General features: G+C 38.3%; 1 protein-coding gene and 1 long non-coding RNA gene across 3 annotated transcripts in view; one reads left to right on the top strand and one right to left on the bottom strand.

Moving 5' to 3' along the window:
- LOC106067795 (uncharacterized) overlaps positions 1-25,282 on the top strand; it is a 262,134-nt gene that overhangs the window by 182,248 nt on the left and 54,604 nt on the right. The gene's annotated exons all lie outside the window — the stretch shown is intronic.
- LOC129927110 (uncharacterized) lies at positions 2,841-10,497 on the bottom strand. The gene is made up of 3 exons (XR_008778760.1): positions 10,321-10,497; positions 7,679-7,867; positions 2,841-2,862 (listed from the first exon to the last, which is right to left on the bottom strand). It is a non-coding gene; the product is annotated as an uncharacterized LOC129927110 (long non-coding RNA).

Below are 25,282 nucleotides of genomic sequence, written 5' to 3'. Positions count from 1 at the left end.
AATGAACTCTATACTAGCCTCTAGATTAGTGTAGATTTAGATCTATGTCTACCTAAAGATCTACTTTGTACTGTAACACATGAACATACAAAATTAAGTCTAATCGTCTCAAATTTTAATCAAATATATGTAGGCCTACAAGCAAATGTTTTAATTTGAACAAATGGATTTAAGCCTATTAGATATTCTGATTTGATAGCTTCATGCACACTATTTTTACATTGACACATTCGCTTTACTTATTACATTATTATTTCGTTTAATTGTTTACAAAACACTCTCAGTGACTATATCGACAGTAATGCGCAAATAAAGACCCGCGGGTCTTTATATGTTGACATTATAGCTAGGTGTATATATAGATCATGCACTGATTCAATTATTCATTATAATTTCCAAACAATTATGTCAAAATAATTCTATTGCTAGATCTAATTTATCAGTATGATGCTACGTAAAAGGTTATAAATCTCATACCTAAATATTTTTTTCCTGAAAAAATGGGCAGAAAAAACAAAGCATTAGTGATGAATTGGTTTCAACTACAGCATTGAAAAACAATAAAAAATTATACCTAATTAAGCCTTAATAAAATTTTATGGAAAAGCTCCAGTTAACAGATGCCTACGCCAGCTATTATGAATTACGTGGCCAGAAAAGATAACTACTATCTATTTGTGGTAGAGAACTAGACAAGAGCCTATAGCTCAAGACATCACAAAACGAAAATGGAGCTGGATAGGACACACCCTGCGAAAACCAGCTACCAATGTTGCCCTATGCTCCCCTGGGAGTGCACAGGATTAATTTAGTAAGTCAAAATTCAATGACTGAACCATCGGATCCAGTATTTGCATGGTAATGGCATAATAATGGTAATCCCTAATGGAAACCCAATAAAATTTACATTACTAAACCATTAGGGCCAGCATCGGACCGATAATGGCACAACAAGTGTTATCTCTAATTGAACCCCAATGAAAATCTCAGTTACTAAACTATTGGGGCCAGCATCGGACCGATAATGGCACAACAACTGTTATCCCTAAGTGAACCCCAATGAAAATCTCAGTTACTAAACCATTGGGGCCAGCATCGGACCGATAATGGCACAATAAGTGTTATCCCTAATTGAACCCCATTGAAAATCTCAGTTACTAAACCATTAGGGCCAGCATCGGACCGATAATGGCACAATAAGGGTGGAGGAAAAAGTATGTACAAGGAGCGAAAAGTACACAGAAAAGAGGGGGCGGGATAGGTGTCACAGGTAATGACAAATCCGAAGGAAACGATCGCCAGGCGCATGACGCCAACGACCAGTGCTCGGTGCTGGTCCTGTTTTCACTTGTTTGACTTAACCTGCGTCAAGGGGACATGTGTCACCCAAATCACACCTACCCAATTTCTCAAACTATATCTTTTAAAGGTATATTCGCTTGTTCGGATATTAAACTGATGTCAATTAAAAAAAAAATCTTTTGGAAAGAAATCAAGAATGTCATCCAGTGCGCTTAGCACAGGGGTTCTCAACCTGTGGATTGCGACCCCCTTGGGGGTCGATGGAGGATTTTCCAGGGGTCGCCTAAGACCATCGAAAATATGGATTGATATTGTCTACTCTTCTATTGCTGTATATGTGGGGGGAGGGAGGGGTCGCGGCAGAGAGGGAATTGTATAAAGAGGTCGACGATCTTAAATGGTTGAGAACCGCTGGCTTAGCAGAACTCACATATATAAAGGAGAGGGGATAGTATGTCATTACCATTCAGAAATCAGACTTATTATATATTCATAAAATAAGCAAAACCTTTTATAAAAAAAGAAAACAAAACAAAAACAAAACAATTCGCTGGATGGTGTTAGAATTCATACAATAGATACAACATTATCCTAGAGTGAAATAAACATTGTTATAAATGTACGCGGTTATTAAATCATCCTCAAATTATATCTGGCGCCAAAATCGTCCCATGCGCCAAAACGTCTCGCGCCAAAACAACCGCGCCTCCATTACAAATATAGTGTCCATGCGTGTAGGCCATGGTATTCTAGCACCAATGTTTATTAGGTGTAGGCTACAATTTTTGAACGCACTTTCTTTGTTGCCTAGCTTTTATGCTTACGGAGGGTTTGGTTTTGTTAGGGCGATGGTTTAACGTTTCTTTCGTCTGTGTACCCCTGTTTAGGGCGAGTATTAAAGGCATCACTGTATTTCGCAGTTGTTTCGCTGCCATAGCGTATTAGACTAGACCTTTCTATTTGTCTCTGCTCATGTCTCTACAGGGAGCTAGTTATGGGATTATCAAGCTTACATTGGAGTTTGTTATCGGCAGTGGGGCCAGTGTTGTGCGTACTTATGTGTTGCGTTGTGTGATAGCAAGGTGCAGAATAATTGTTTTAATTAATATAATCACAATATTAGAATGTTTTAAACTCAATGATATTACTCCATCAGTTCGTGTCGTCATTATAACTTATATTCATATCATTAAACAATTACATTGTTATGGTTGTTAACAGCCAGTCAATGGACCTCATTCACCAACCGTAAACAAACAACATTTAGCCACGTAGTGATTTATCTCTTCTATATAATTTACGATCTCATGTTTAATTCATGATGGTTGTCACGTGACAGTTTTTTTTTCCATTGTTTTATCAATAAGGTCACGTGACTAAATGTTGTTTGTTTACGATTGGTGAATGAGGTCCATTATTTATTGTAAGCACGAAGGTGCCTGTTGAATGTCAGGGGCATGAGCAAACGAGGTAAGGTTTTAACAAAATCCCTGACATATATATGTAAGACATATCACACTGAGTGAAGTAAATACATACCATGACCTTGCTTTATCCATTCTTTTCATGAAACAAAAAAATATATAAAATTTTAATTATATAATTACATCCGTGTTTAATGGCTACTTTAAAGAAAGAAAAAAAAAAAGACGCTTCATCTCTCTGCTGCCTATTCCGTTTAGATCTGAACACATGGGCGTCCCGCAGGATTTTTTTTAGGGGGGGGGGGCGGGGGTGCAAGCTGCCAATAATGGCCTCAGTCGTAGCACCAACTTTCTTGTTACGGAGAATAAAATTAAAGAAAAAAAAAACAGGATCCCCACCCGTTCATCCATATACGACATTAAATGCACTGAAAAAAAGTATTCCAATATCTATAGTGTTATAAACCTGGCGGGGGGCTGGGGGGGGTGTAGACAGCCGACGCAAATCGCCCTAGGCCAACGCTAGACGAGCGGTCAACCGTGACGAGTTACGACGGTCAGCCAAGACAGTTCGGGAAGGATCTGTGTTAGAGCTTATGATCGTCATGAGGGATGTATTCGAGTGACCACCCAGATGGGTCGAGCGATGTTCCTCCGGTTCTAGAAGGCCAGTAGGGACCCTATATAAAGAGCGGAGGTGTCACAGTCAAGACGGTTCAGAGCCCGGTTCACTACAGCCCGGTTCAATACAGCACAGTTCAGTGTGGTTCAGCGGTGTGGTTCTGTACGGAGCATTACGACGGTTCAGTGCGGAGTACTATCAAGTACAGTCGAGAGGAACGGCGTCTTGGTCTTGATCTTTGATCGAGTTCGACACAACGAGCCCAGTGTGTGAAGTCAGTCCCGAACAGTTGAACCCAGTGCAAGCCCGGAACGAGACGGAAAGGCCTGTGCAAGAGTTGATACGTCGGTACGGTTGCTCACGAAGAAATATCTGTACAGCCTGTGTTACGTGTTGCCAATTGTACAGTGTTGGCTGTGATTATTGCACATTACACCTTTACGTTATTTTAGAGCCCTGAGTTGTCAAGTTCTTTAAGTTGGTGGTTTCGTGTAGTGCAGTTTGCAGAGAGCCTGGTTAGTGAGATTCGTTGCAATATATTGAAGCCAATGTTCGGATCAGGAATATATATATAAATATAGGCTCTATTGTTTCATGAAATAAAAAAATAAACTTGTGAACAAACTATTTAATCTACTTTTTGTTAAGTTTATCCGGGCTGCCCGTTCCTCCCTACAGTCAATTAAACAAAAAACTGCAACTGAAGCTGCCAAAACTGTCCATAACTTGACTAATGCTTCTCTTCGCGATGAACGCTTATCATGCACAGTGCTGACATTTTTCTTCACGTTCCAGTTCTTGCACCGTCTTAGGATGCAGACAATCACTATTGCTCGAAAAGCGAGACGTTACTATAGAAACTAACGAATCAAGATACGAAATGTAAATCCGTGTTTTTGTAATAATTTATAACTCCCAAAATCCAAACATATGGGTTTTTTTTTTTTTGCTCGGTGTGTCTGTTGACTGTAAATTCTAGGCAGCACCAACTGCCAGCAGTTTTGCCTTAATTGGCATGTCATCCCTGAAGTGTCCCTCGGCATGGTCAAGTTTTGATTATGTCGCCGAGATTGCAGTTCAGCAGCTTTTATGTTAAGTTGGACAGACTGCTAAAGAACAGATGAATAATTGACGACAGTGAAAAGACAAATGAGAAACACGCGAGGATCAGACACTGATTACACCTGTGCAGCTTGACTGGTTTTACGCAGACGTTAAGATCCGCCAAATAGTGAAAGTTCTTCTCAAAGTAGTGGCTTTTAAAGCGTGAACGGATTCTTATTTATCACTTGATCGTGTCTCACGCAAAAGTGGTAAATTTAGTTCCAAAAGCTCTCGTTTGGGACTTTTCCAGAAGAAATAGCCTTCTTGACGACACTGACAACAGCATTACGTATGCCTGAAATGTCATTGATTGATTGGTTAATTGATAAGAATGTTAACGTTTTCTCTCCTAACTGAAGATACCAGCCTTAGAATGTGGTAAATGATTACGGAGAGAAAGAGTTAAGTCTGTGGGACGTGAAACAGACAAAGTCTGCTTTTGGATATTTCCCCACGAATCCTTGCCTGAACACAGTTCTGAATGCTAGCTTTCACGGGCAGCCATCGTAGCCATCGCAGCCTTTGCCAAGTTGTTTGTCAATGTCTAGACTGTACATAATGTATTCTTTGACAATGAGATTAGACACAGACAGTGTATCTCTTTGAACAACAGGAACAAAACAACTGAAGTCTTCTCCAATCCAATCGCCATCAAATGCAAGTGCAACTAATTGCAAACCTATAATAAAGCGTCCATGGTCGGCCATCAACTCCTGTTTATTCTATTTTATTACAATAAAAGCGTATCCTTACATCTGTACTTCAGTGGAAGCACTACTTGTTAAATGTCTACTTAGAAGAAGTTGATAGATTTGAAGGTGTATGAAATTGACAAAAAATTTGAGTACTCAGAATTGGGAGTGGTGCTTAGGCTAGTCTGTTACAACAATAATGTATCCTTACACCTGTACTTCGGTGGAAGCACTACTTCTTCACTTGCTACTATAGGATAATTGATTTGATGGTGCAAACAAGTGTCTAGAATTTGGCTACTCAGAATCCAGGGGGGGGGGTGCAAGTGCATCACCTTGCACCCCCCTAGCGGCGCCCATGTCAGGAATGAACATGTAGAGAAGCGAGTGGAAAATTTCTGTTTACCCTATCTTTTTGCTTTAAGGGTTTTAGGTCAACTGCTGGTTTTGGTTTTACATCTAACGGCGCATGTGCGGACTTGACAGACAGAAGGATTAAGTTGATGCTTTTTTTTTTTTTTTAATATTTGAATTGTTTTGCATCTCGTTATTTCATTGGTATATTTACATAAAGAATGCGGCCATTTTCCGTTTGGCGCGCTTTGCTGCGGAGCTGAGACTAATCCGTATCCGCTGTCCATAGCCGTATTATTACCATCTGTCTTCACATGGTTCAATCTAGTTTTGGCCTTCCCAATAGTCAACATCGATGATCAGTGCTATAATTTCCGAATATCAGAAATGGGCGACAGGTTTTATGTGTGCCTATCTGGAGTTGACGGTAATTTCTGATATTCGGGATTCGTTCCTCTTTCATCTTGTGTAGGCCAATATGACCGTGCAAGCCCAATCGATTGAGGATAATGTAAAGAATCTAAACTCAAGGAGGGATCAAGTAAAGAGGGGTGGTGTCCCTTTTTGTAAACAGAGCTGTAAGATGATTACAATAAACATAAATATCCGTCTTTTACACCAGCTCCTTTAGCTTTGGCCTACAGGGTTCTCTGTTGCCACCTCGGTCTTCACATTCCCACAGGGTTCTCTGTTGCCTCCTAAGTCTTCACATTCCTACAGGGTTCTCTGTTGCTGCCTCAGTCTTCACATTCATACAGGGTTTTCTGTTGCCTCCTAAGTCTTCACATTCCTACAGGGTTCTCTGTTGCCTCCTAAGTCTTCACATTCCTACAGGGTTCTCTGTTGCTGCCTTAGTCTTCACATTCCTACAGGGTTCTCTGTTGCCTCCTAAGTCTTCACATTCCTACAGGGTTCTCTGTAGCCACCTCGGTCTTCACATTCCTACAGGGTTCTCTGTTGCTGCCTCAGTCTTCACATTACCACAGGGTTCTCTGTTGCTGCCTCAGTCTTCACATTACTACAGGGTTGCCTATACTTACAGTGTTCAATTTCTTGCCACTAACAATTTCCATGTCGCTTTTAATTCTCAAACTCAGCTTTACATTTCTAAGTTTTTGCGCTTGTTTTTGTTTTGTTTTTATTGACAAGCTTCGGTTAAATCAAGATCTGTTTTTTTTTTCATTTGAGCTCTGTTTTATGGTTTTGTTTACCCGACAAAAAATCGCGGAAAAACTAGCGCCGACACAATAGCGCGAAATTCCCAGACGAAATAGCGCAAGGCCAAGTATCGTGTACTCATTTCTAATATGTGTAATAAGTACTAGATTTGATTACAGTGAAGATCTTTCTACCACCACTACCACTACTAACATTACCACTTCTAGAAATATTTTCACTTTCACCACTACTACCATCAACATTACAACGAATACTATCATTACCATTACCACTACCACAACTACTATCATTACCATTACCACTACCACCACCACCACTACCACTACCACCATCACTACCACCACTACCATTACTACCACCACCACTTCTACCACTACCACCACTACCACTACCATTACTACCACTACCACCACCACTACCACTACCACCACTACCATTGCTACCCCTACCACCACTACTACCACAACCATTTCTACCTTTGCCACTACCATTACTACCAATAAAACTTCTACCACTACCACCACTACCACTACCACCACTACCATTACTACCACTACCACCACTACCATTACTACCACTACCATTACTACTACCACTACCATTACTACCACTACCATTACTACCACTACCATTACTACCGCCACTACCACCACTACCATTAACAACACTACCATTACCACCACTACCATTACTACCATTACCACCACCACTACCATTACTACCACTACCATTACTACCACCACTACCATCACTACCACTACCACTACTACCATCATTACCATTACTACCACTACCACCACTACCATTACTACCACTACCACCACAACCACCACAGCCATTACTACCACTACCACCACAACCACCACTACCATTACTAATCACTACCACCACCACCACTAATATTACTACCACTACCATCACTACTGCCACTACCACTACTATTACTACTAGTACTACTACAAAAACTAACTTATCATTTGAACATAGAAATACTTGCTTACCTCGCCACGCATCAGCTTTTAAAAAATGTTCCGATTTGTATAACTCATATTTTAGCTCAAGATATCTTTTGTCATTGAGAACCAGAGAGGCATACTCTTTGTCCAAATTTCTCTCCGCCAATAGCTCTTCCACTAAGTTTCTTTCTACCAGCTTGAAATCAGAAGAATAACACCCATCGGTCGAACTGACTATGTAAATATATAAAGGTAAACACTAGTATTATACTACTGTTAAAAAACTGCTACTTTGCTTACTTCTATAGACTATGTATTCAAAGTCATGACTACACAATGGTAAGTTCTATGACTAAACTGTAACTTGTCATTACCTTGTTGATGTCTAAGGGCTGAGCCGAAGGCTCTTCGAGCCCTAAGTTTGAAAAAAAAACCTGTTTGGACGCCAAACAGTAAAAAAAAAAAAACCTGTGTGAACACACAATTCTGTTTGGGAGAGAGCATTGCTATTGACCGATGCATTTGACCCCCAACACGTGGGCTAGATACACGGCCGAAGGCCGAGAATGCACCGGGATCTTCTGCCATTTTCCTTCAATGTACCAAGCTAACTGTGTAGGACCCGCCATTTATGTAACGATCCCCCTTTGAGGAACAGCGCATGGATTGGTGACAGGTTTGTGGGGACTTTATTACAACCCCGCCCCGCCCGTGCAATGGGTGGACTCTCGTCTACCCGTGGGCATCCCCACGGGAGTCTTGTGTTGCTACCCATTTAGCCTAGCCACTTCCTCTAATGGCCGTTTCCACGCGAGCGCCACGATGAGGCAGGGCAACGTGCTCGCGCTTGTTATTACCTGACTTGCGCCAAGAACAACTAAGCCATTTCATTTTAACGATCGCTAGTAGCTAATAGCAGAGGAGAAATAAATTATTTGTTTGCCAATTCGTCCGCTTACATCCACACTGATATCATCACATCTAGATGTCATCTTCGAATTCGCACAGTTGAACGTGAGTGATTCACGCACAGAACACGAAACATCCATTTGAAAATGTGTGTGTGTGAGAGAGATTGTGTGTGTGTGGAGAAAATTTTATACAGATTGGAATCTAAAGAAAGTGGTTAAACATAGTGTGTAGCATTTATAACTGTTTTACTACAAGTAAGCCTCTGTTTTAAAATCAACAATTGAAAATAAAAAAGAAATTTGTTTCATGGAATATATTTGCAGATTGAATGTGTGAGAATCTGTGTACGAATCTGGGATCAAATTTTGCAAAATTATTCATTTAACCAGACAAGACATGAATCAGCGCCCGAAGATCCTGAAATAAAAAATCATAATCTTCACCAGGTTTAGAAGCCCGAACCCAGTTTCAGAAGCGAAGTACTTACCGTTCAGCAAAAGCCCCTCCTTAAATATATATATATATATATAAAGAGAGAGAGAGAGAGAGTCCTTTAAATACATTTTGACAAGTTTTATCTTCCACTTCCCATTCTCGGATCAAGTTGAAGTTTTTACCTAATTATTCATATTCGATAACAATTCACGAATCAGTCCAAAAATTAACCAAATATTTAATCATTTAGTACCATTTTAATTAATTTTGTTTTATAAACCGTAAAGGGATATAAACCCAGTAATCGTCAGATAAATGGGAGTATTTACCGATTCCTTCCCTTGGAAAAACTTTTTTTTTTTTTTTTTTAAAGTATTATTTTTTTTCTATTGCTTGTTTTCTATTCAAACTTCCGCGGGACGGCCGCTTTATTAGAAAATATTGTGCGTATAAAGAGGAGGTGCGTAATAGTTTTGGTAGATGGAAAGCCACCACTGAATGGCCTAAGACGTGTTTATGCATATTCCATAATAGGGGGTTGCTGGCCGTTCCACTTATACTTTAGTATTCACAGATATGGCTAAATTGATTGCCTTAAGTCCCCTTAAATAATGGTCAATGCTATTTCTTTCTCACGCATTTCTCCGATCAAGTTGATACTTTAAGCAACTATTTATTGTACCTAACAAAACACGAATCACTATAACAAAAATACACAATTAGTTAATTAATTATTTTGTTTGATATCGAATAAGGGAAATAACTTATACATTGGTAGATGTAGTTTTAAGGACGGAGTTGTTCCGTTTAGACACGCTTTGATTTTTTTTTAAAGGATTTTTTAAATTCTGCTAGTTTTTTTTTTTTTTTTCCACCTGGTCCTCCCAGTCATAAGACTAAGACTAAGACAAATAACTGCTTTATTGATCCTTATGGAAACCTGTTATGATTACAAGGACTCTTTTCTCACATAAAGACAACACAATAGAAACATCCACATGTACGGAACGCTGCCGACGCTGGGGCTAGTACAAGTTAAACACTAAAGTCTCTGATCCAATAAAAAAAAATAAAGCAAAACAACAGTCATAAAATTGCTACATCTTGTTTCGGGTAGTAGGTAGCACCTCAACCCACCCCTCTCTCCCGGCTACACGCTTCACCTTACTGAACAGTATTACTCATTTTTATGAAGTCTATTCACGCGGGAAGGGGCTTCCAATAGAATTCTACACTTTGCCTCAAATTATTTAAATCTTCTAGAGATAAAGCTGTTTCCCTTTTCTTTTAAGTATTGCCAACGTTTTGCGCAGATTGCATATAATATAAATCAGACTTACCCGAAAGAATGGTCAAGACAAGCGAGGGTACAACACTTTGAACTAACATATTGTAGATGTGATGTAGCTGCATTACGTTGCAAGAATCTGTGTGGTGTCAGAAGCGGGCTGTCTTTTAAGCCTCAGCTTTTGGTTTGTAATCGATTCTGGCAATCATCTTAGAGGCGTAATTACGTAGAGCGTTTGGGAATTATACAAACAAAAACAAACTAGATATATCTTTAGTCCATTGTCAGTCAAGTAGTTTGAAACTAATTCGTAAATAGAAGCGTTATATTTTTGTACAAAGCTTATTTCAACCCACTCAGGTAAAACGTTTGTACGCGTTATTTCTCCAACACCAAATCTCGGATCAAGCTGAAATTTTGCACAATCATTTCTTTTACTTGAAAACACAAGAGTCAATAACAAAATTAGCCAATTAATTTATAAACTGTTGGTAATGACATTTTTTGGGTTGGTACAATGTAAATAAATTGAACTTGACTAATGTGGTGGTAGAAGATGAATTAGTCCCCTTTATAAGTCGCTGCTGTAAACTGAAACAAACAATAAATAACTATATAATCTTCTCTAATAATAAGTAACTCACAAGCAGAGTGGTTAGCACGTCGAGGCGCCAGTTTTCACAGCGCGACGCCATGATGCTCTGTCATGTACTTAAGGATGCGGCGGTCTTCCATTCTGCAGACGTGTCCTGCCCATCGCAGCTGGGACTGCATCAGGATTGTGCGGATGCTTTGCAGACACGCTCTTCGTAGGTGTCACAACACTCAATGTTACGATGTGTTGTGATGCCGGGGATTTTACTTGAATTAAAATAGTTGAATAAATGACGATCTAGGATGCACAATAAGAGATTATTTGTTAAAACAAAACTCTGGAACTTTATTTAAATATAAAACGTAAGTACAGCTTATGTACAAGTTACAGATAAATCATCACAATATCACAAAGGCTTTTAAAACAGAGCTCTTAGAAACGTGACTGTCTACTAACAAATTATTTTATCGACTGGCGTTCTTTCTACTCTCGCCAATTCTCTGGCGCTAACTCTTTTAAAAAATGTCTTTGTTTAATTTCAAATCAACCAATAGATTTGCAACATCATAATCACGTCTTGGGTAAATCCTGACGTGTTGTGAAGATTTGAGGGGTAAATCCTGAGGCTCAGTCGAGGGTTTATATTACTATTTACACACAAGCTTTTAAATATGAAATGTACAAATAATTCTATAATGTTATCTGGGACATATTACCCCCCCCCCTTCCATTTAGCATTTGTATGGTAATAGAAATGCTCATATGTATTAAAATATTTAAATATACACAAAATACCATACATGAAAATATAGAAAAATGGTTGAGGTAACATATGACAATGCTCTGAAAAATAAAGTCAACTTGGAAAAATAACAATAAAAAATGTAAATGCAGTGAACAAAATTATTGATGACTTTGAACACCTGTTTCACTATTCAAGTGGTTATGAAAATGAGACAATGCTTGTCATGAACAATATCAAAAGTTGTACAAATCATAATACTTGGATAAATTAAATCTTGAATTGAATAAGTTATGAAGCTTCATGATTAAATTAAAATATGACAATACAAAACTGATATACTACACCTGTGGATGAAAAATATGTACACAATTATGTAAAGAATTAAATACATCTGGAAAGTGTGTCAGCGAAGACATTCTCACGTCCAGGAATTGTCTTGACCTCAAATTGGTAGTCTGTGAGTTGTAGACTCCAACGAGTTAAACGACTGTTCGCTAACTTCTTTGAGTTCAGAAATGCTAGTGGTGCATGATCAGTTAGGAGTGTGAAATGAGCACCTAGTAGATATCTGGAGAACTTGGCTATGGCCCATACAATGGCTAGACATTCCCGTTCGATGGTTGAGTATCTGGTTTCAGCTGTTGACAACTTCCTGCTGATGAAAAATACTGGGTGCAAAGTCTCTTGGCATTTCTGTGAAGTGTCTTGGTATCTCTGCATTAGGCATGCACCTATAGCTGAAGATGAAGCATCTGTGGCGAGGTAAAATTGCTTCTCTGGATTCGGAAATTTGAGAATAGTGTCTCTTGAGAATTCAGCTTTAATGTTCTCAATAGTGGTATGTAACTTTGTAGACCATGGAATCTTCGTTGGTTGTCCTTTCTTAGTGAGTTCAGTCAATGGAGCTATGAGTGCTGTGTAATCTGGTATGAAATGTCTGTAGAAATTACACAGACCCAAAATACTTCTCACTTGCTTTTTACTGGTGGGGACTTTGATGTCTAGTATGCGTTGAATAATGTTCTCTTGTGGTCTCAGCGAATTGTAGCTGACTTTATAACCCAGGAAGGATATTTCTGTCATGGCTAGTTCTACCTTACTAGGCTTTATGGTAAAACCATGTTGTTTCAGTATGCTGAAAACTTCTTGTAGTCCTTTGATATGTTCGTTCCATGTCTTATGGAATATGCAAATGTCATCTATATATGACACTGTGTCAGAGCGATTACCTAGTATGCTGTGAATGGCTCTATTAAAGGTGCTGCTGGCGTTGACTAGACCAAATGGCATGAAGTTGAAATGGAATAGTCCATAAGCTGTGGTGAATGCCGTAAACTGTTTGCATTCTTGTCTGACTGGTATTTGGTAATAACCTCTGGACAGGTCTATTTTGGTGAAGAACTTTGCCTCTGAAAATTTGGTCATAAGATCTTCAGAATTTGGCATAGGATATGAGTCGAGTTGGGTTATTTTATTCAACTGTCTGAAGTCGACACACATTCTTGGAGTTGTCGTTTGCTTCCGTTTGACAAGAACTATTGGTGCAGCATATGGAGAGTTGGAATGTTCAATGATTCCTTGCTCTAATAGTTGGTTAATTTCTTGTTTAAGAAAGTCTCTGTAGTGTACTGGTAGTGGGTAAGGTCTTGCTTTTGTAGGCTTGGAATCAGTAAGTATTATGTTGTGTTCCGCAATTGACGTTTTGCCTGGAACATCTGTAAATATGTCTGAATTTTCTTTGAGAATGGTAGTCAGTTCTTTCTGCTTTTGCGGTGTCATTGAATTGAGTTTGATGTCTTGCCAAAATTCAGTTTGTTTGGTAGTTGTTTGTGGCATATTGATGTCGTCAAATTCAGACGTGTCATTTTCATCTTCTTCTGGTATGGTTGCAAGACATGATATGACTCTTTCATTTTGACCAGTTAAAGTTCTTGTATCATTGTTAGAGACTGTGGGCATGTAGTCTTGTTCTTCAAAGTTCAACAATGGACATTCGGGAATTGGAGGTGGACTTATGACCGGTAGGGATGGGCTTGATGTAACTGGGGGTGTCCATGTTGAATGTTCTTGATTGTTGCTGGCTACTGGACTAGTAACTGGTTCTGTTGCATTCTGCATAACTTGAGTAACTGAGGTAGCCATGTGATTATTTTGGCTAACTTGTTCAGGTGCCAAATGTTCTTGTTGTCTGGACATGGATCTTGTCATTACTGCCAAACATTTTTGACCTTGCTCTATGGCATTTGTCCATTCAGTAAGTTCTTGAGGAGTGCATTCTTTAACTCCTTCTATGTTTCCAAAGATTAGGTCCACTGGTAGATTGGGTGTTACCAATGCTTTTGTTTGACCACTGAAGAATGGTGTAGTAACATAAATGATGGCTTCAGGTAATTTGCTGACAGTTCCGTTGAAGGCAGTGGCTTGGACGTGGTTGCCTGTGAAACGGTTTGCGTGTACGAAGCGTTCATGTACTAATGTGGACGTGCTTCCGGTGTCACGAAGAACTTCCACCTTCTTGTCTCCTACAAAGCCTGGATAAAATTTGAGACCATTGGATTTTGCAATGACTGTCATAGTTGAATGCTCATTGTAATAGCTTCTGTTATATGAGCTTCTGTTTGGCATATATTGTGGTCTGGAGTCCTGTGAATGACTTCTGTAGCGAGGTTTGTTATCTGGTTTATTGTTTCCAGGTGCTTTGTTGAGATTGTATTGCTCTCTATTGCTGTATCTTTGAGTTGGTGATGTGGGTCTATCAAAATTTTGATTTTTGGAGACTGCCTGTTTTTTCCAACATTCATGAGTTTGGTGACCCTTTTTATGGCAAAATGAACATTCTGTGGTTCTGCTGCGGCATTGAGACGTGAAATGCCCTAGTTTATGACATTTGTTGCATTTGATTTTGTCATCTGACTTATATCTTGCATTTTTGTCTTGAGCAAAGCAGACAAAATTTTCTTCAACAGATGGTTTGACTGACTTGTTTGGATAGGCTGCTTTATATTGTCTGATGATCTTGGTTAATGTCTGGATATCAGTGGGATCTCTCTCCATAATATAGGATTGAATATCTTCTGAGTGAGCATGGGTGATGTTGTCGATAATAATATGTTGACGAAGAGCTTGGTAACTTTCTTCTATTTTTGCCATGGATACCCATCTATCAAACCACATTGACATATTAGCTACAAAAATTTGAGGATCATCATTTTGCTGTGGCCTTTCATTATAGAATTTCTTTCTATAGTTGGCTGAAGTTGCTCCGTATTGGCGCAGTAGAGCTTCCTTGATATCAGAGTAAGTGCTGCGTTCATTGATAGACAGTTGTGAGCAAATGTTGACAGCTTTGCCAGTCAAGAGGGTGAGGAGTGAGCTCGACCAATGTGCTTCAGGTAGACCGGATGTTGTAGCTATTTCTTCAAATCTTATGAGATACGAGTCCATATTGTCAATGTTTTCGTTGAAAGCCGATATTTTGTTCATTAATCTGTATTTGTCAAACATATTTGAGTGACCTTGAGTTGAAATGCTTACTTTATTTTCTTTATTTTGTTTTTCGAATTCCATTTTTTCTTTTTCATGTTGCCTTTGTTTCTCGGCGTCTTGCCTTTGTTTCTCGGCGTCTTGCCTTTGTTTTTCAGATTCTTGCCTTTGTTTTTCAGCGTCTTGCAATTTTTTTTCTTCTAATTGCATGCGTTTTTCAGATTCTTGCCTTTGTTTTTCAGATTCTTGCCTTTGTTTTTCAGATTCTTGCTCTTGATATTCTTTTTCTTCTTGTTTCTCTGCCCACTGGTCTGGCTTTGGAATTTGCTTTTCTTTGGCTAATTCTATCAATTCGAAGAGTCGTTGTGTTCTAGAACCGGAAGCCATATTTAATTTTTTTGTTAGTTTCTTGTATTGGAGCAAAATGTTCAATATCTGGATTTTGGCTTTACCTCAGATATAATAATAATATAGATCTAGTGACAAAGTTCTTGAAGCCTCAATTTGCTAATAAATTCTTGACAGTAGACTTGTAGTTACTGGAGTCGTATGATTGAATATATAGATCTATTGAGCCGAGTACTTTTTACTGGTTTAACAGTTGGTTAAATCTGGTCTTCTGCTTACTTTGTGCTGAACAAATGATTATTTACTGGTCTTCTTTATAATGCCAGTTATTTACTTTACTGGTCTTTTTTATTGCCAGTTATTTGATTTACTGGTCTTTTAATAATGCCAGTTATTATGTATATTGGTCTTATTCCTTTTGCCAATTACATATAATAATAGATTTCGTGAGTTAGACGTAACTCTAACGAAAATCTTTATAAAAGAATTATCGATAACCAACTGACCTGTTAAACATAGAAATTCTGTCCTCCGTTAAATAAGAATGAAGTTCCTTTGAAGAGTTTAGAAATTGGTCCTAGATCTTGAATAAATTTCGTTAAAAGTTGTCCATAAACTTTTATTAGTCGGAGAGTGCCAGATATGTCACAACACTCTATGTTACGATGTGTTGTGATGCCGGGGATTTTATTTGAATTAAAATAGTTGAATAAATGACGATCTAGAATCACAATAAAAGGTTCTTTGTTAACAAAAAACTCTGGAACTTTATTTAAATATAAAACGTAAGTACAGCTTATGTACAAGTTACAGATCAATCAACACAAAATATCACAAAGGCTTTTAAAACAGAGCTCTTAGAAGACCGACTGACTACTACGGAATTATTCTATCGACTGGCGTTCTTTCTACTCTCGCCAATTCTCTGGCGCTAACTCTTTTAAAAAAATGTCTTTGTTTAATTTCAAATCAACCAATAGATTTGCAACATCATAATCACGTCTTGGGTAAATCCTGACGTGGTGTCAAGGGTCTAGATTTGAGGGGTGAATCCTGAGGCTCAGTCGAGGGTTTATATTTCTTTTAAATGTGAAATGTACAAATAATTCTATAATGTTATCTGTGACACCACCCAATCGGCCAACATACTAGAGGGGGGGGGGGAGCGAAATAATCTAAAAATAATTAGTGTATATTATTAACATATCTAATAAATTCGTATACAAATTGTGTGATTTCTTTTCTACAATTCGTCCACCCCCCACCTCTCTTTCGGGGGGGGGGGGAGAGGGGCTCGTCCGAGTGCGGGGGTGGGGGGCAATCGCCCCTCCCGTCCCCCCCCTCCTTCCCCCGGATCCGCCAGTGGTCTAGTATCTCTATATTGTTGGCCTTTTCGTCTTTGTAAATGTGTTTGGTTTTTTGAGTGTTACATCCCATTAGACTCGTCTACACAAGTACACAACGAGGAGGCGCCGAACAAATAATACAAACACAACTAATACAAGTGTCCAAGTCTTTGTCAACAGAACACCAGCACGTTGTCGTGTCAATTATCAACAAGAAAAAAAAATAGATCAACAAATGAAGTATTCGATCTGAAGATTACATGAATATGCACGCGCTGTAAAACAAAAACAAAAAAGGTTAGGCTACCAACAAAACACTGAACTTAGAGACACTCGGGGTCCAAGCATTTATTTCATACAACAGGTTAGGCTAACAACGAAACACTGAACTTTGAGACACTCGGGGTCCAAGCATTTATTTTATATAACAGGTTAGGCTAACAACAAAACACTGAACTTTGAGACACTCGGGGTCCAAGCATTTATTTTATATAACAGGTTAGGCTAACAACAAAACACTGAACGTAGAGACACTCGGGGTCCAAGCATTTATTTTATGTAACAGGTTAGGCTAACAACAAAACACTGAACTTTGAGACACTCGGGGTCCAAGCATTTATTTAATGTAACAGGTTAGGCTAACAACAAAACACTGAACTTTGAGACACTCGGGGTCCAAGCATTTATTTAATGTAACAGGTTAGGCTAACAACAAAACACTGAACTTTGAGACACTCGGGGTCCAAGCATTTATTTCATAAACCAGGTTAGGCTAACAATAAAACAAATCTTCCATCAAAATAAATTTTAACTCAAATTATGTTGTGTGCTGCTGTTGTGTACCGAGGCGCAGTGGATGAGTGGTAAAGCGCTTGGCTTCCGAAACGGGGGGTCCCGGGTTCGAATATGGGTAAAAACTGGGATTTTAAATTTCGTAATCTTTAGGGCTCCTCTGAGTCCAGCTCTAATGGGTACCTGACATTAGTTGGAGAAACGTAAAGGCGGTTGGTCGTTGTGCTGGCCACATGACACCCTAGTTAACCGTGGGCCACAGAAGCAGGTGACCTTTACATCATCTGCCCTATAGATCGTAATGTCTGAAAGGGGAAATTTTCATTTCTGCTGTTTCTGACCTTCAATTATTGAATGTATTCATGTCTAAATTGAGACTCAAGTTTAGACTACAGGCCCCTCCCCCCCTTCCTGTAAAGAAAAGTAAACAGGTAACAATAGAAGGGAGGGATGTCTCATGTTGACATGGAGGGAAGCGAGCAGTAAATGTATTTCATTAGTGTTGTACTGGAAGATGTCGATAGAAATAAAGAACACCTTTAGAAAATACAGAAGAACACTTTTAGAAAATACAGAGGAACACCTTTAGAAAATACAGAAGAACACCTTTAGAAAATACAAAAGAACACTTTTACACAATACAGAAGAACACCTTTAGAAAATACAAAAGAACACCTTTAGAAAATACAAAAGAACACTTTTAGAAAATACAGAGGAACACCTTTAGGAAATACAGAAGAACGCCTTTTAGAAAATACAAAAGAACACCTTTAGAAAATACAAAAGAACACTTTTAGAAAATACAGAAGAACAACTTTAGAAAATACAAAAGAACACTTTTAGAAAATACAAAAGAACACTTTTAGAAAATACAGAAGAACACCTTTAGAAGATACAAAAGAACACCTTTAGAAAATACAAAAGAACACTTTTAGAAAATACAAAAGAACACTTTTAGAAAATACAGAAGAACACCTTTAGAAGATACAAAACAACACTTTTAGAAAATACAAAAGAACACTTTTAGAAAATACAAAAAAACACTTTTAGAAAATACAAAAGAACACTTTTAGAAAATGCAAAAGAACACTTTTAGAAAATACAAAAGAACACTTTTAGAAAATACAGAAGAACAACTTTAGCAAATAGAAATGAACACTTTTAGAAAATGCAAAAGAACACTTTTAGAAAATACAGAAGAACACCTTTAGAAAATGCAGAAGAACATCTTTAGAAAATGCAGAAGAACACCTTTAAAAAATACAGAACACCTTTAGAAAATGCAGAAGAACACCTTTAGAAAATACAAAAGAACACCTTTAGAAAATACAAAAGAACACTTTTAGAAAATACAAAAGAACACTTTTAGAAAATACAAAAGAACACTTTAAGAAAATACAGAAGAACAACTTTAGCAAATAGAAATGAACACTTTTAGAAAATGCAAAAGAACACTTTTAGAAAATACAGAAGAACACCTTTAGAAAATGCAGAAGAACACCTTTAGAAAATGCAGAAGAACACCTTTAGAAAATACAAAAGAACACTTTTAGAAAATACAAAAGAACACTTTTAGAAAATACAGAAGAACAATTTTAGAAAATACAAAAGAACACTTTTAGAAAATACAAAAGAACACTTTTAGAAAATACAAAAGAACACTTTTAGAAAATACAAAAGAACACTTTTAGAAAATACAGAAGAGCAATTTTAGAAAATACAAAAGAACATTTTTATAAAATACAAAAGAACACTTTTAGAAAATACAGAAGAACACCTTTAGAAAATACAAAAGAACACTTTTAGAAAATACAAATGAACACTTTTAGAAAATACAAAAGAACACTTTTAGAAAATAAAGAAGAACACCTTTAGAAAATACAGAGGAACACCTTTAGAAAATACAGAAGAACACCTTAAGAAAATACAAAAGAACACCTTTAGAAAATACAAAAGAACACTTTTAGAAAATACAAAAGAACACTTTTAGAAAATACAAAAGAACACCTTTAGAAAATACAAAAGAACACCTTTAGAAAATACAAAAGAACACTTTTAGAAAATACAAAAGAACACTTTTAGAAAATACAAAAGAACACTTTTAGAAAATACAATCTGTCATGTGTTCAAATCTTGGTTAAGACATGGATTTTGAATTTCTTTTTTTTTTTTAGGGACACCCTGGGTCCACCCAACTCTAATGGATAACTGACTTAAGTTGGGAAAAGCAGAAAGCGTTTGGTTGTTGTGCTGGCCACATGACACCTTGCTAGTTAACTGTTGGCCTAAAAAACAGATGACTTAAACATTTTCTGCTCTATAGATCGCAAAGTCTAAAGCGGGAATTGTTACACAGTTAACTGTGTAGGCATGCAAGTACTTGTTTACCTATCTTAAGTTTAAGGTTTCAAGTTTATCATTAATGTTAGTTCAATCTTTGTGTGGGGGATATATCAATCAAGAGTTTGAAAGTAAGCTTATTCTCTCTATTTTGCTATTACTAACGTTGAGTTTGGTTACTGACTCAAGTTTAGAAACAGCTTGGGTGTCTACTGCTGTGCATTACTGCAGGTAATTTTTGTATGTTCTGTACAATGGAAAGCTATTAAGGTTTTAAAAAGACTGATTATCTTTATGAATAGAGACATTTTCTTTCTTATGGCTTACGTTATCCCCGCGTGTGAGAGAAAAAAGAATAGCATTATCTACAAATGAACATCATTGTACAGCTTGGGTCATCTTGTCCTCTCGAGGTCGCTACGACCAGCTCATTTCTTCCTACCACAAGTCGAAACGCAATTTGTCGACTCATCTGTTTAGGTCGTCGAAGACAGCCGAGGACCAAATATTTATTACATAAAACACTCAACTCGTATACGCTCGAGGGCCAAATATCTATTATATAAAACACATAACTCAGAGACACTCGATGACCTAATGATAATTTGGCTTGTTTTGGAATCCGAAGATTAAGGAGGAAAGCAGCATTTCCCGTGCCTACGCAGCCCCAGCTGTGACCTACATACTTTACCACAACCGACACAGGTATAACCATTGCCGCCGATGGTTGATTTAGATTTTCTTTTCGCCGTTTACGTCTGTCCTCGGCAGCAGATTTTCTTGTCTCAAATTGTGTATCGGCAGCTTTTGTAAGTGACCTCCAGCTGTCTCGTCCTGAAGCCGCCTGCAACCAGGGACTCCCTTCTATTTCAGTTAAAGCAAGTTGGCACCTAAGCTGGTCCTAAAAGTGTTTCCCTTGGGCACCTCTTTTACGTCGACCTCCTTTTAGCTCACCAAAAAAAAAAAACAACAACAACTGCTTTTGGCATACGTTCGTCCCCCATAAGGGATACGTGCCCTGCCCAGCGTAAGTGTCAGACCATAAGAAGTCCATCTACACTTTAAAATGCCGCGCAAGGACATCGCTGTTTGTAGTGCGGTCTTGCCATTGAACGCCCATAATGAAGCGCAAGAATCTTTACTTGAACGTTGAAGTAGTCCCTAGTAGTTTTTTTTATATAATACCCAAGTCACTACCATATAGGAAAGTGATGCCCAACCTAATTCGACCAGCGGGCCATTTTAATTTCCAACACTCGTCTCGCGGGCCACATGACCGAAAAGTTACAAAAACTAAATGAAATTGTTCTGAAACTATTTTACCAGAACCCCTTTTGATGTAGTGCTACAGTAACGTGATATATGACGATTACGCCTCAGAAAATAACTTCATTTGTCTACTTCAAATGTTAGCAACAGTGTAGGTCTCTTTTGGGTTAATATTCACATCGATCCTCAAATCTCTAGTTGTAGTGAAACAATCTTTTATTCGTGGTTGAAACCCATCATTATTTGATAATGCCGATATATATGTTTTTTTAAACAGCGACACTTTCTTTATAAAACAAAGATGTAGGCTTATTTAGGCTTATTATCATGTTCCGCAAACTAGTAAAGATCCGCCCACTTTTCCTGGTAGATTTTACATTCAGAGTCTGTTCATATACGCAAAAACGTTAAAGGTCATGGTATCAATACATCAGAGAAAATATGAGAGTCCTAAGTAGGTAAAGATACATTTGTCAACCTTTTTTTTTTTTTTTGGAGGGGATTTTCTCCACTTTGTGTCAACGTTTCGGCGGGCCGGATATAACCACGTCGCGGGCCGGATCTGGCCCGCGGGCCGTATTTTGGGCATCACTGATATAGAAGGATTGAGAGAACCACTTCTTTGGTAGACACGGATTTTTTTGTGTGGATGCAGGTGGAGCGATTTAATTCCGCCAAACTCTAGCCAGGAGGCGTCCAAAAGCACTGAGCCTATGCTTCCTAGATATGGAAGTGGTCTACCATGTTAAGGAGGTGTCCATTCACGGCGATCTTTTTGGGCCGGGTAGGTTTTATTGGGTGACTTCTGCAACATTAGTATTATTATAGCTTTTGTATAGCGCTACTTTCATTCTTATAGCATGCTCAGAGGGCTTTGGTCCAATCTCATTTGTGGACCAGTTGGGGGGGGGGGGGGGGGAGGGGGTATCTAGGAGTTGGTTTTCCGTGCTGCCTTTAAGGGCGCTCAGTAAACACAACTCTGCCCGAGTCGGGTGTCGAACCTCGATTCCCAAAATGAAGCGGCAGCGTATGCAAATTCCTCGACCTCGAGCTGGAGAGTTAGTAGGTCCCAATCATCAGGATAGCGAAGCGCTGTTATGGCCATTCCCTTTGTTTGTGTATGGAACAGTGGGCGTCGAAGATTGAATATATTGTAGTAACCTGACGTAGATTTCTTCTCGTTATTACACAAACCACTGAACTTTGAGACACTCGGGGTCCAAGCATTTATTTCATAAACCAGGTTAGGCTAACAATAAAACAAATCTTCCATCAAAATATATATTAACTCTTTCTCTCCTAACTGACGATACTAGCGTTGATTCCACCAGAATGTGGTAAACAATTACGGAGAGAAAGAGTTAACTCAGATCATGTTGTGTACTGGTGTTGCAAAGAGGCGCTCAGGCTGAGTGGTAAAGCGCTTGGCTTCCTAATCGGGGGACCCGGGCTCGAATCTTGTTGAAGACTGAGATTTCTCTTTTCGGGATCTTTGGGCGCCCCTGAGTCCACCCAGCTAATATTATTATATATTACTAGCATTACCCACCGGCTACGCCCGTTTTATTTGGTTACAGGCTCTATTTTGTTTATTTTGCGATGTACCCCCTTCCTTGCTTTCCTACTTATAACTTTGACCGCCCCATGTATTCGAATTTCACTATTCTCTCCCTCCCCCCAACTATCCGCTTTAATTTTAAAATCTATGCCTCCTTATGTCTCGGAAGACAATGGATGCACCCCATGTGAATCAATGGCTTTGGGTTTCGTCTTGAGACGGGGCAGAATCTGGTGTGAGTGACTGATCAAGCCGACTCTAGAGCGGCAGAGTTTGCCACAGTTCGTGCATGTTTATGCATATGACTTAGGGCTAGCTGACAGGGCAGCTTTCTTCTTCTTTCTCTTGACTGATGCAGCTTCGATTCTTTTGCACTCGGCGAAGTTCGTACCAGCACGTACAGTCTGTCTCCATGCTGTCCGGTCTTGGGCTATCTCTTCCCACATACTTTGGTCGATGCCCGTGATTCTCATGTCTCGCTTGTAGACATCTCTTTAGGTTAGTATTGGTTCTCTTATTATTAAAACTATCTGACTATTTATGTACTTTTTTTTTATTTATGATATTTTTTGGTCTGACACTTTTTTTATTGTATAAATCCTGCAAATCGTAATGCTCGCATATTAATTTGGTCATATCATTCCCCATAATTTTTGTTACTTTTTTTCTAATTAAGGTTTCCAGTCTTTTGACGAAAAATTATTTTAATAGCTTTTAGCACCAAAAATGGATTAAAAAAATGCTTTCAAAAAGCGATTACGGCAAAATTCACCCAGTTATTCCTTTCTTTCTGCCCTCCCCCCCCCCTTTCCTTTCCATTTTTGCAACTGATCATAGCGTATTGAGAAAGCTACAAGCAGGACTCTGTGCTACAGAAAACAATTGGTACAAATATATCTAATAGCACAGACATACTGTTATTTGTATCAACACATTCATCATTTAATTACATTTACTGATCTTAACTAATTGATACAATTATACCTTGTATACGCTTTTTTTAATAAAAAAAAAGTATTATTTATGAAGGACGGACAGACAGACAGACTTCACAAAACTGACATTATCTATTCTCTTTTCGGGACCGCTAAAAAGAAAAACTCTAAAAAAATAATTTTCATGAAACAAAAAGTCTTTTTTTCAGTTGAATTAATACAAATGTAGTTGTCTGCGCTTGAATAGTTGGACAAGAAGACCAAGAACAATAACTGCGAATGACGCTTTGGACACGAACTTCGCTTGACCACTAGAACTTTCTGGATTTCTTCGCCAGTGGCGTTTTTTAACCCCTGAAAAAAAAAAAGGAAAATTTATGTCTAAGATTGGCAACAACAATAGTTTCAAGAAAGACATAAAAATACATTTTAAAACGACCATACCTCCTAAAGAGTCTAAGTCTGTCTAGCAGCGGTTCTCAACCTTTTAAGCTCGGCGACCCCTTTTTACAACCCCCCCCCCCCAACTCTGCCGCGACCCCCCCCCCCCTGACACACACACATACAGCAATAGAAGAGTAGGCAATAACAGTCCATATTTTCAATGGTTTTAAGCGACTCCTGGCAAATGGTCAATCGATCCACAGGTTGAGAACCCCTGCTATAGAGTGATTGTTTATTAATAACTAATGGGTCTCTGATTTAAAAAAAAAGAGAATTTGTTTTTTTGACCCCGCCCCATTCTCCGCATTTTGCTGTGAAAATGGCTAAGCTAATCGAATGTATATATCTACTACAATGTATAATATTCCCATGATAAGCCTTTTAAATCTAGAAGAAAACAGTGGGTACAAATATTTGTAATAGCAGACATGTGTTATTGTTAGTCAAGATCTATTACAAAATTTAATTACATGACTGATCCAAATTGGTCGTGCGGTTTGCGCGCTGGACTGTCGTTCGGACTTATCGATAGTCCTGGGTTCAAACCCTGCCCGCTCCCATCCCCCGTCGTCCTGCGGGAGGTTTGGACTAGGAAGTAATTATCTTCAACTCTGAAGGAACATCCGAAACATGTAAAACATTTTACAAACAAAACATTTTTAAACAAACATTTTAATTATGCTTTTTTTTTTTTTTAAAGTATTTTTTTTATTTTCTTCCAATTTATGTCCCTTGACTGTACCAAATCTTTGGCGTCTGGAGGAATTCTCAAATATCCTCAGAGCCTCCTTAAGTCTAAGTGTTGGCTTTTGGCTTTTTTAAAATTAATTATTCGCAAACACACATTTTTTTATTATTTTTTTTTTGGGGGGGGGGGGGGGGTTGATTCAACGAAACTCTATCTTTGTAATTTACTATCCCTCGTAATACAAACTAACCGGATATGACCTCATGACCTTTAAACTAAATAATAACCTCTTTTAGTTGATTGGCTTGATGTGGATCCGTTCAGGTTTTCCAGTGACCTCTTTTCGAGTCCTGTGAACAGAAATTCAGATATTGATCATATTATAATATCTATATTATAAAGTAGAATGTGAGGTGTATGTATGTATGTATGTATGTATGTATGGATGGATGGATGTTACTTATAGACATC

Source organism: Biomphalaria glabrata, chromosome 7, assembly GCF_947242115.1.
Source record: "Biomphalaria glabrata chromosome 7, xgBioGlab47.1, whole genome shotgun sequence".
Lineage (NCBI taxonomy): Eukaryota > Metazoa > Mollusca > Gastropoda > Planorbidae > Biomphalaria > Biomphalaria glabrata.
This window is presented reverse-complemented; position numbering and strand designations above follow the sequence as displayed.